The 12315-nt window shown below is 35.6% G+C and overlaps 1 protein-coding gene across 3 annotated transcripts in view; it reads left to right on the top strand.

Annotated features, from left to right (window-relative positions):
• MGAT4C (MGAT4 family member C) overlaps nucleotides 1–12315 on the top strand; it is a 160623-nt gene that overhangs the window by 93275 nt on the left and 55033 nt on the right. For all 3 annotated transcript variants that reach the window (XM_063445162.1, XM_063445161.1, XM_063445163.1), the window contains exon 2: nucleotides 9486–9558. The gene's annotated coding sequence lies outside the window, so the exon portion shown is untranslated. The remainder of the gene's footprint in view (nucleotides 1–9485; nucleotides 9559–12315) is intronic.

A 12315-nucleotide genomic window follows, 5' to 3' on the forward strand; every position in this document is an offset into this window, starting at 1 on the left:
GTCTGTAATAGCTCCTTTTGAGTTCTTTGGATTCTCGCTGCAGGAAGAACTCAGAAAAACTTTGAAAAAGCACAAGTTATTAATGAAGTAATTAAAGTAATGCTAGGAGTATTAAAGGAACAATTACAGTTACTTGTCAAGGATGAAAAAATACTAAAGTCGATTAAGTTCAACCGTTAAGTCCATTCTTTTATGCTGTCGATCAAAAAAAAAGGCAAAAAAAAAACAGTTGCAGCCATTTCCACAAAAATGCAACAAAAAGGGAAGAAACATTCTTATTGATTCCATAATGAAAATCAGATTTCTCATTGGATCAAAGACCTATTTACATACACATCAATTATACCCTTGAATATTCTGTTTATGCAAAAAAGCATCCAAGCCTTTTTTAAATTTATTTTAGAATCTGATAACACAACCTCTTTAGACAGAGAATTCCACATCTTTATTGTTTTTACTTTAGATAACCCTTTCCTTTGCTTTAAGCGAAAATGCCTTTCTTCCAGTGTCAATAGGTGACCTCTTGTCTGTTGTATATTCCTGCTAATGAACAGGTTAGCACGTAGCATTTTGTACTGCCCCTTTATATATTTGTATAGTGCTATCATATCCATTCTGAAGTGTCTTTTTTCTAAAGAAAACATTTCCAGTTTTTCTAGCCTTTACTCATAACTAAATGTGTTCCACCCCCCTTACTAGTTTTGTAGCTTATCTCTGCTATTGTTCTAGTTTTGCAATATCCTTCTTTAAAACTAGTGCCCAAAAGTGCCCCACATAGTCAGGGTGGGGTTTTACTATTGATTTGCAGAGAGGCAAAATTATATCTGTACTTCCCTGAAGAGAAGTGTGTCACCACATATGTTAGTAATAGCACCTTTCATTATATCCCAAAAGAAACTATTTTAGGGCATTCCCACTAAATATGTACAATCATCATCTCCCCTTACTGGGATCTCTCACATCTGTATTGGACTGTCAGATTCTGTGAAGCAGTATTGGTGTCCTTTACCAGAATGAAAGGAGTTTGTAGTTTACCTCCTGGTATTTAGAACTGATCAAGCTTGTTTGCTGTAATATTAAGACTTTTCCTATTGTGCATCAGAAAATGTCCTTTTTAGGTGTTCTTCCTATTGCCTCTTAAAAGTACTATTAGCTTCCTTAAACCCCACCAAAAGTGCCTATTGGGAAACACTGCCTTCTCCAGGTCTGTGCTCGCCACGCACAGACCCTCAAACCAGGTCATCTCCTGATGCAACTGAACTCTGTGTGGTATCTGATTGTAATAGTGTCACAGTTGTGTATAGTGGAGTAAGACCAGGGGAGTCAGCAACACCCCTCTCAACAAGGCCTCCAGGTTCAGCAAACCTCCTCTGCCCAGTACTCTGTGTATTGGGATGATGTCTCCTCCCACCCGAAAGGCCCATGCCACTGCCAACAGCTCCCCTACCCATATTACTATTATATGTCATTGGCAAAAAGGGACTTGATTCATCTAGTGCTAGTGCATCACTCTTCATGACCTGAGTGTCTGATTCACTGGGGACTGCCTGTCCCTATGTTCCAATACCTCAGACCCTTCTTGCCATATTGCCAAATGGAGAGATACATTGACTCCTGCCCTGTCCAGCAATGATGTATTTTTTTTAAATTGGGCAGTGCCAGCCCACCCCATTGTCTAAGCAAGCATAACAGCTCATGTCCCAGGCACGACCACTCTTCCTTCCAAACGTACCAAATCACTGTTGTCCTCAATGATGCAAAGAACACAATGGGTATGGGAAGTGGAATTGTCTGAAAAATATATAAAAGTCTCAGCAAGATGTTCATTTTAACCACAGCCACTCGACCATGCCTGGGTATGATCATTTTTTGAGACTGTCCTGAAGTCTCTGCAGTAAGGGTAGAAAATTGCTTTGGTAGAGCTCTCCAGGCTCCACTGTCACCCACACCACCAGATTTTTCATATTTCCACTACACCAGTTGAACGGAAACTGTGAGCAAAGGGCTGCAAACTTTTTCTCAGGGTTGGACACGTTTGAAACTTCGGCGATCATGGCTTTTTTATGCTTCTATAGCTGTAGTATAACTCATTGAGAACTGGGGAAAGCAGACAAAAAGCCACTAATGTTCCTCCCTGTCTGATGATTTCTATTAAAATCTGCACTTTTATAAGCTGTCATGAAAATGACAGGCTTCAGACACATAAAACACTTCAACAAGCTGAAGTGCTTTATTTGTGTAGATTATTTTGTTAATAAATATGACCGTTTAATATGGCGTTATTTAAATCATCATAAAGCTGAATTTCAGGGTGATTAACAAAGTGGAACAAGTGTCTCACTTGAAGTGTGCATTGAATTAAATTAAATAGTATGATTAGAGGACCATTTGCAAGCCTAGTGTATCATAATTTGAGCTCATTGAATGGTATGTCAAGTCAGCAGAAATTACGATAGCAGTTTTGAAAAACAATAGTTTTACTTGCTCCAGCCGGCCTCATTGCTTGTCAGTCTGAAGTGGTATAGGACCAGTGATGATACATTTCCATCTGAATTCACTAAAGCTCAATTACTACCAAAGACTGAGAATCAGCCCCTCTAACTCCATAGATTGGGTGCACAGAGTGGAGAAGATCAAAGTTATAGAAAAATTAATCACTTTTCAAATTACATAGGTCGAGCAATGTAATGCAGTGCTTCCCCTGAGATCGGTTCTTGACTTCCTTCCCTTGTTTGCTCTTTGAAATAGTTTTCACCAACAGACACTGTACCATCCAATATCTAATATGAATACTGTCTTGTCTTATTTACATCAAGGACACATTGACACGTGGCTTTTCCATGGTACTTCTGGAGTGAATATATCCATTTTAATACCACTTTAGGTATGACATATGCATCCAATCCTATGCTTGTATTACTCTTACAAGTACGATAACTGTAACTAAAGATGGTATATTCATCAAATGTACTAATCTTTTGAGTGGGGTTAATAAGATGGAGTGTTTAAGATTCAAACTGATTTATTTTATATGTTACTAAATTTCACATAGATAGATAGATAGATATATAGATAGACAGACAGTTCAAGAAATCCCAGTTGTCTGCATGTACTTATGATCAAAGAATAGTGTAGGGGATTCTTTCTAAATCTTTTTCACAGGGTCCCAAATTCTATTTATTTAATTTGCCCGGTTGCCAATTCATCAATATACAATATTAAAGGGGCATTGTATCTGCTTCATTTCTTTAAACTGGTTATAGTGTCTGGAGTCCTCTGGTTCTGTCATTTCATTCAGCATTAAACTGGTTTTATATGTTTTTATGTTTTAATGCTAAACGAGAGTCCCCAGCAGCCCATCCCAATTGTGCTGCTTTGGCTAATGAGGAAGTATTAGCCTGAGCAGCAACGGGCAGCTGTGATTGGCTTGCGAGTTCCGGCTGACTGCTTTTAGCCTATCAGAGCTCCAACTGACCATATGAAGGGTATTACTACAAGGAAGTGTGTAATCTCTGCCTTAGCCACACCTCCAGAAGGGGACGGACTATGGGAAGCCAGGGACCTTTATTTAGTGTTAAACTGCTCTTATGTGATTTAACTCTGAATGGAGGGACAATGCCAGGGGACTCCAGATAATATATAACCTATTCAAAGGGATCTAATGGTTATAGTGACTACAGTGTCCCTTTAAGATACATTCCTTAGAAAAAGGAAGCAACAAGGGCAAAAAAACATTCCTTACATTTTCTAGTATTGAAAAGTCTCAATTGCAGTGGGGAAAGCAATGCCACTACAGAAAATCATGTATTGCTGGAAATATGCTTTGTACCTTGACAAATATGATACACCTGATACCACCATTGGGATCTCACTGAAAACAGCATTATTTTAGATGACATTATTTTCCCATGGTTCACAGCTATTTGTCCTCTTCTCCCACTCTCGTTTCCTCTCTCTTTCAATTTTTTTATACTCGTCCATATTTGTTTCACAATCATCAGATGTTAGAAAACCAAGCCAAGTTTATTCTGTATCTAAGAAAAATAATTAGTTTTCCTGCTCTGCTGTGACAAGTGTCTAGATAAAATGTTCTGAAAACTGGCACAAAATTAATCCTGTATTTTCTTTGCTAATTTAAAGCTTAATATAATTTATATTATCTAATTTAGAACTGATTAAACTTTGTTAAACATGATTTTCATGCAGTGACTGCTTAACAATCAGCGGCCTGATTTAATGCCATGACAATGAAATTACCAGCAGGTGATCTCTCATATCCTACCTGTTATCACATTTTACTACTGGTTAAACATAAACCCACTGGCTGAGAAATATGAGCAAAACATATTCTAGGCCCTAAACGTTCACTAAAAATTACTAACAAATAAAAAATAAATCTATTGTTGAGAGTCAGTAAGAAACCTATTTAACCATAGTAGTTAAATGATTTGTTCCAACACCCTGTAAATTTCTCCAAGTCTTCTAGCTCTAATACCGTAACCTCTGCTCCCCTCATACAGGACCATGAGAGTATAAATTCCTGCCTGCTTCATACATTAATAAATACCTCTTGATCCCATCTTATCCCTGATACAGTAAGTAAATATTATTAGTGCATGTCTTGCAAATATGTCCTCAGTGACAACATGAGTGAAAACAAAATTAACTCACATTGATTAAATAACTCACATTGATTAATGATTTTTGGAGTGGTGGCTAGAGGTTTTGGATTACTTCTCTTTTTGTATTTGTATTTTGTATTTGTAATATTTTTAGTGTTTGGTTTATTTTTACTTTCATTTATACTTTATATACTTTATACTTTAATTTATAATTCCCTAATCAAAAGAGAGTTGTTTTTTTCTCCAAATATTTCATATTATCTCTGTATGTAATATTAAGTAGGAATAATATTATAATAACATTTTTTTTTTCACTCAGCAGGAAAAAATATTTATATTTGTCTCTGAATAATACAAACATGAATTTATTAGAAATGATGTAGGATTTATGAGAGGGACCTTAGTATGAAGATGCTTAATGCATTTCATGATCTGTGGAACCTCCTCCATGTGTACGAGGAAGGTCTGTAAAGGATATATATTTTGGTTTTAAATAATTATCAGCTCATAATCTAGGGGCTGCACATCTTTCATCATACTTGTTTTCAGAACCCATCTCACAATTTGAACAATGAGCATATTTCTACTGGTATATACCTGTCTAATTGATAGCAGAGGTTATAGGACATTCTCAAGTGGCCAGCAGCCATCCAGATATCAGCAGGACAGTGCTGACTTTTGGGTCTTGTCCCACGTCCAAGTTTAGTCTTCTGGTGTTCTGTTAATTGGGTACACCAGGAAAAAGTGCCCAACATGCACAACACGAGCGCATCATTAGATGTGCTTGCGCTAGGTTCAGGATACTAGGACCATGCATGGAGCACTGAAACAACACTGAAACAGTGCCTTCAGGAGCATTGAGCGTCCAATAACTTTCCTGAGCTAGGCTCTACAGTGCAGGGCCAGCTCATTGGCTGAGAGCGTCATTTGAAAGCCAATGAGCAAAGAGTTGCATTGCTGTACTAGCTCAATGCCGACAGCTTTTGGTCTTCTGAAGAAGGTGATCAGGGCATGGCAGGCGTTGGGTAATTTTCAGACATTATGTAAGGGCTATTGTACTTAGAGAGTTCCTGTACCAGGCATACACATAGCTGTAATCAGTACGCTGGATCTTTCATAACTTTATATTTGATTGGTAGAGTATGTGTTCAAAAGTGACATAAGTCGAATATTGTATATATTGCAAGAACATTATGTAAAACATGAAAGAATAGTTCAAGAAAAATTAAGCAAGAAAACAAAAATATGCTTAGAACATTTTCCATTATTTTTTTTATTTTTTTTATCTATTTTTACATGTAGGTTTATTTTATTTTCTTCCAAAGATTTCATGCCATTTCTGACATGTATATTGTAAAATACATGTCAATCATGTTAACCATTTTAATGAATTTAATTAATGCATAACTGAGATTTTTTTATTAATCTGACAACGTCTGTGCTTTTTTTTTTAACTACTAGAGACAAATACTTCCTTTCTGAACATTTGCATTTTGAAAAATAAGGAGAATATAACTATAATACTTCTTGTCTTTTTACTTGGTGGCTCAGTACACAAAATAAAGTTGACTTATGGATTGAGAGCAATTTAAGCAATAATAATAGCGGTGCAAGTAAAATTTACGATATCCAGTACCCTGAAGGAGAGAATATGGAAAATGTAATTCAGATGGAATGTGCCTTGTGGCTCTTTTGTTTTATTCATCACACAGTCAGCCTAAGGCATTTCAATTTATTTATTCTCAACTGAATAGAATTTTAATATAGCATTGGGAGGGTTATCCTAAAGATTATAGTGCTATGGGATCGATAAAAGTCAAGCATTTTATACTTTTAAAGACATTAATTATTTATACTTGAGCTATACTATGGGCAAAACACTATTTTGTACAAATTTTCAGCAAATTTTATACATCTAGTAAAAGATGTCGGAATACACTGCGTGCAGAATTATTAGGCAAATGAGTATTTTGACCACATCATCCTCTTTATGCATGTTGTCTTACTCCAAGCTGTATAGGCTCGAAAGCCTACTACCAATTAAGCATATTAGGTGATGTGCATCTCTGTAATGAGAAGGGGTGTGGTCTAATGACATCAACACCCTATATCAGGTGTGCATAATTATTAGGCAACTTCCTTTCCTTTGGCAAAATGGGTCAAAAGAAGGACTTGACAGGCTCAGAAAAGTCAAAAATAGTGAGATATCTTGCAGAGGGATGCAGCACTCTTAAAATTGCAAAGCTTCTGAAGCGTGATCATCGAACAATCAAGCGTTTCATTCAAAATAGTCAACAGGGTCGCAAGAAGCGTGTGGAGAAACCAAGGCGCAAAATAACTGCCCATGAACTGAGAAAAGTCAAGCGTGCAGCTGCCAAGATGCCACTTGCCACCAGTTTGGCCATATTTCAGAGCTGCAACATCACTGGAGTGCCCGAAAGCACAAGGTGTGCAATACTCAGAGACATGGCCAAGGTAAGAAAGGCTGAAAGACGACCACCACTGAACAAGACACACAAGCTGAAACATCAAGACTGGGCCAAGAAATATCTCAAGACTGATTTTTCTAAGGTTTTATGGACTGATGAAATGAGAGTGAGTCTTGATGGGCCAGATGGATGGATTGGTAAAGGGCAGAGAGCTCCAGTCCGACTCAGACGCCAGCAAGGTGGAGGTGGAGTACTGGTTTGGGCTGGTATCATCAAAGACGAGCTTGTGGGGCCTTTTCGGGTTGAGGATGGAGTCAAGCTCAACTCCCAGTTTCTTGAAGACACCTTCTTCAAGCAGTGGTACAGGAAGAAGTCTGCATCCTTCAAGAAAAACATGATTTTCATGCAGGACAATGCTCCATCACACGCGTCCAAGTACTCCACAGCGTGGCTGGCAAGAAAGGGTATAAAAGAAGAAAATCTAATGACATGGCCTCCTTGTTCACCTGATCTGAACCCCATTGAGAACCTGTGGTCCATCATCAAAAGTGAGATTTACAAGGAGAGAAAACAGTACACCTCTCTGAACAGTGTCTGGGAGGCTGTGGTTGCTGCTGCACGCAATGTTGATGGTGAACAGATCAAAACACTGACAGAATCCATGGATGGCAGGCTTTTGAGTGTCCTTGCAAAGAAAGGTGGCTATATTGGTCACTGATTTGTTTTTGTTATGTTTTTGAATGTCAGAAATGTATATTTGTGAATATTGAGATGTTATATTGGTTTCACTGGTAAAAATAAATAATTGAAATGGGTATATATTTGTTTTTTGTTAAGTTGCCTAATAATTATGCACAGTAATAGTCACCTGCACACACAGATATCCCCCTAAAATAGCTATAACTAAAAACAAACTAAAAACTACTTCCAAAAATATTCAGCTTTGATATTAATGAGTTTTTTGGGTTCATTGAGAACATGGTTGTTGTTCAATAATAAAATTAATCCTCAAAAATACAACTTGCCTAATAATTCTGCACTCCCTGTATACGTTTGATTTTAATATTATTTTTTTGTAGTTGCTTTTCTATGCCATACATATTATATGGTGAGAGCTATCTGGATGGATGTTTAGATGGATTATAGACGGACTGATGGATGGATGAATGCTTGGATGTATGCATGAATGGTCATAGAGCACTAATCCCTTAACCTGTACCATATAGGTTTAAAGAGAGAGGGTGTCAGGTTCATTTTATGTTCAAAATGAGTTATGGGAAAATAATTTTTAGTACATGCAGTACAGAACAGGACATTTATAATATAAGAACAAAATAAAATTATTTAATTTGTGAATAAAGTGGAGTTACAGATAGCACACACATGAATTAATAATCTGTTTAAAATATGGGTGTATTCCATATTGGAATAACTTATTCAATTAATGACGGCAAGCCTTCAGATAAATATACAGGGAAGTCCATACAGCCATAGGTTGTCTAGGAAGAAGATTGTATTTTTATAATACATGAACATATTGGCGTAATTATCTTTTTTTTTTTTTACATTATGTAAATCAGGGCTAAACATATTCTGGCATTAACAATACACAATTCTGACTGCATCAACTGAGAGCTCTGATATGTTACAACTGTTCTTCTACTGCCTTCTTCAAATCAAGTCAGATTTTACTTAAGTCAATGAAGGTTAGAAATACCTTATACTGTGATTCCAAACTTGGTCCTATTTCTAGTTTTGTAATTGTGTTACTAGCATTTCATATTTCACAAAAGAACCAGGAATTTTCTGAGCGTGAATAAAACTCTTTCCAAAAGATTGGTTTTCTTTGCCCACCCTTTACAAAGGATCTACAGATGTGTTGGATGTGGGGCTCCCAATTCTTTGGCACTGAGTTATTCATTTAAATGTGCGTACCATTCTTTGCTGAAAGTTTAATTTCATTATTCAATTTACATTTCATAAGGCACCACACAGTTATTAGTTCACAGGCTAAGTCCAACAAAAAAAAACAAAAAAAAAAAAAAAAACACCTCCATAGTGTGATGCTTTTTGTCCTTGAATACATAGGTAGAAAAGTAAATATTATAACTGAACCATACGTGAGATTAGCTGGCATTATTTATTCATATGTGTTAAATTGTATTTTTCTTTATTCAAGAAAAATACACATTGTGTAATTTGCATTTATATAACAAATTTTTATTTTAACATAACCATCCTTGATTTCTGCATGAAGTGTTACATTTACGCAAAAAGGCAAAAAATAAGAGTATCTTTTATTTTTTAAGATCAATAATGGTAAAGACCATATTACTTTTCTGACTTTCCCCATCAATCATGTTTAGTATAATAATATATGTTTATTTTGGTGCGTTGGATAAAATTGTTTTATTCTTATTTAAATTATCTTCAGGACACAACCAAGAGAATGACAAGTGGTCACAGTTAAACAGTAGGAAGGCACAGATGCGTAGAAAGCTTTGAAGGTAAGAACTGGTGTTTTATAGATACTATGTTGCATAATGAGAAGTAAAACTGAAACTAAGAAAATACATGTATATATCAGTTAAGAAGGGCACTCTAGGCATGAGTTGATGCATTTTTAAGCTATTATATTTATATATGGTGAAAAAAATTATAAATGAAAAATAATTGAAAAATAAAAAAAATGCTCACATTTAAATATTTATATTTTCCATACATCCCCAGGCTTTGCAGTGAATGCTTCCCAGACCAAGAAATGACCAATCTTTTGTGCACATTTTTTGCACGTCTGTGGTTAGTGGATTTGTTCCTTTTATCTGCAACTGCTTCATTATATGAAAATAGGTATCCAGTATATAAAAAAAAATAGATATCTAAGTACTTATTTAAAAATGAGGAAGCAATGTCATTGCAAAAAAATGAAGACCATGTCACATTAAATTTCACTATGGTGATAGAAAGAATGAAAGTGATTCAAAAAGCATTTCTCATTTAATTTACTTTATCAACCACGGTGTACAGGTTGTAGTTATCAACACCTCATGTTTGTCATGCCCTTTCAGCATTAAGTCATGAGTAAGTGCTGCAAGGGCACTAAACACATTAAGTGTTGATTGCTGAAACCTGCTCGTCGTGGTTGATGGAATAAAAATAAATTAATTATACTTTTTGATACACCTCCAGTCTTTTGTGACCTTTCTTGTGCAATTCTTCTTTAATGTGATGTAGTTTGCTTTTCAGATTGGATGGATTTATATGGAGATTAATACTCGTGAAACCAGAATTTGGAAAGTTAAAGTAAATAAGACACCAAACCTGAATTTTGAATACCCTGTAGTATTATATTCTGCCAAAAAAATTGTGACATATACACAACTCATACTGCAGTTGCAACATTATCTCTAAAGAGATAAACATGACTGATTCAACTTTTTTAGCCAGTCATATTTCTTCAAAGTAACACTATAGTGTCCATTATACAGACATGTATTCTTGACACTATAGTGCTGGTAAGGCTGTTTAGGTGACCAGGCTCACTCTGATCATCCTGAAAATGTAATTTTACTCACCTCTTCTCCCATGCCACACCTGTCTCGTCACAGCTAGTCCCTTCTGGCTCAATCTCCATAACTGAGATTGTCAATTTTGATGATCTCAGCCAATCCGATGCTTTACCATAGGAACGTTTTGGAAGGCTATTGTGCATGCGCAGCCAAAGCCGTGCTGCGGTAATTAACATCTCCTCTTAGAAATGCATTGAATCAATGCATCTCTATAGGGAGACGTTCAGTGTCTCCTTGCAGAGTGTGGAGATGCTGAACACCAGTGCTGCACAGTGTGCAGCACTGGAGTAAGAAGCACCTCTAGTGGCTGTCTGAGTGAATGCCACTAGAGGTGTTTCTGGCAATAATGTGACCACTGAAAAGCCTACATTGAAAATCCTGCAGCGACAGGCTATAGACACCAGAACCACTGCTTTGAGCTGTAGTGGTTCTGGTGACTATAGTGTCTCTTTCATTTATTTTTCATGAAAGCTAAATTTTTTGGGGGGATTATTGTCCCTCTCCCTCCCCTTCCTCTACCAACCTAGTGCTGCTCAAGGTATAGGTACTTTTCTAATTTTCCAATATGCTTATGAAGTTGTTTGCCTGCTCCTTGCATGTCTTTTTTTTCAGGATGTTAATCTATTTTTCGTGGATGGACAAACATTGATTATTTTACATGAATTTGACATGAAACAACTTATAAAAAATATTTTTATTTTATGCAATAATTCTATGTTTTTGTTATTTGTTCCAACATGCATTTTAATGTAATATGTTTTAATTGTGAAACAAAACTTCATGCAATTAAAAAACAAAAAACACTGAAAAAGATTATTTGCAAAATCAAGTTCATGAAATACTGCATGTGAAAGAAATCACACCAGGGCAACTTCATATACCAATGCATTTACACAATTCAGTTGATTTAAAAAATAAAATTTTGTAAAACAGGCTGGCCAGGCGGTTGTAAAAACGACAAAGGACAAAAAAATTTAAATTATATATGGTTGTTCACATACCTTGATTGTACAAAGTAATCAACAGTATCTAATATTGAATATAAAATAAATTATCTAAATATTCAATATATTCATTGTTACTCTGGTTATAATGATATTAAGTAAAACCAAAATTTTGACTACTGAAACACAAAATTTCTGTTAATTTGTTTTAATTTCTTGTGTAATATGAATTCCACGGGCTTCATACTTGAAACAACTGTCCCTTCCATGGCTGTTGGGTTGAGGTTGAAACTTAATATTTGGAGAAGATAAACTTTAACCCCTTAAGGACACATGACATGTGTGACATGTCATGATTCCCTTTTATTCCAGAAGTTTGGTCCTTAAGGGGTTAATAAAAACATGTAAACGTTAAAACTTTACCAGAATTTGTTCATGTAAGTTTTCCATTGTTTTGTTTATCAAATTACTGTTAAATACATTATAATGTTATAAATTGTAAAATATCTGTTTAAATATTGTTTAAATATCTTCATATATTGCAGTGAGGTCTTCTACAGCATTACCAAATTATGTCTCGGATTCTAACCAGGGCTTCTGGTTAACCTTTTTAATCTACCTATAGCTTTTTCACTGCTCTGTCTTTTTTTTTTTTTAACAACTTGATAAAAAAAAATCATCTCTCTTTCATTGAATTACAGTTGCCTAAGGCTTTTGAATTAATTTTTGACTTTCTTGAGATGTCTTCTTT

This window comes from Pelobates fuscus, chromosome 3, assembly GCF_036172605.1.
Source record: "Pelobates fuscus isolate aPelFus1 chromosome 3, aPelFus1.pri, whole genome shotgun sequence".
Lineage (NCBI taxonomy): Eukaryota > Metazoa > Chordata > Amphibia > Anura > Pelobatidae > Pelobates > Pelobates fuscus.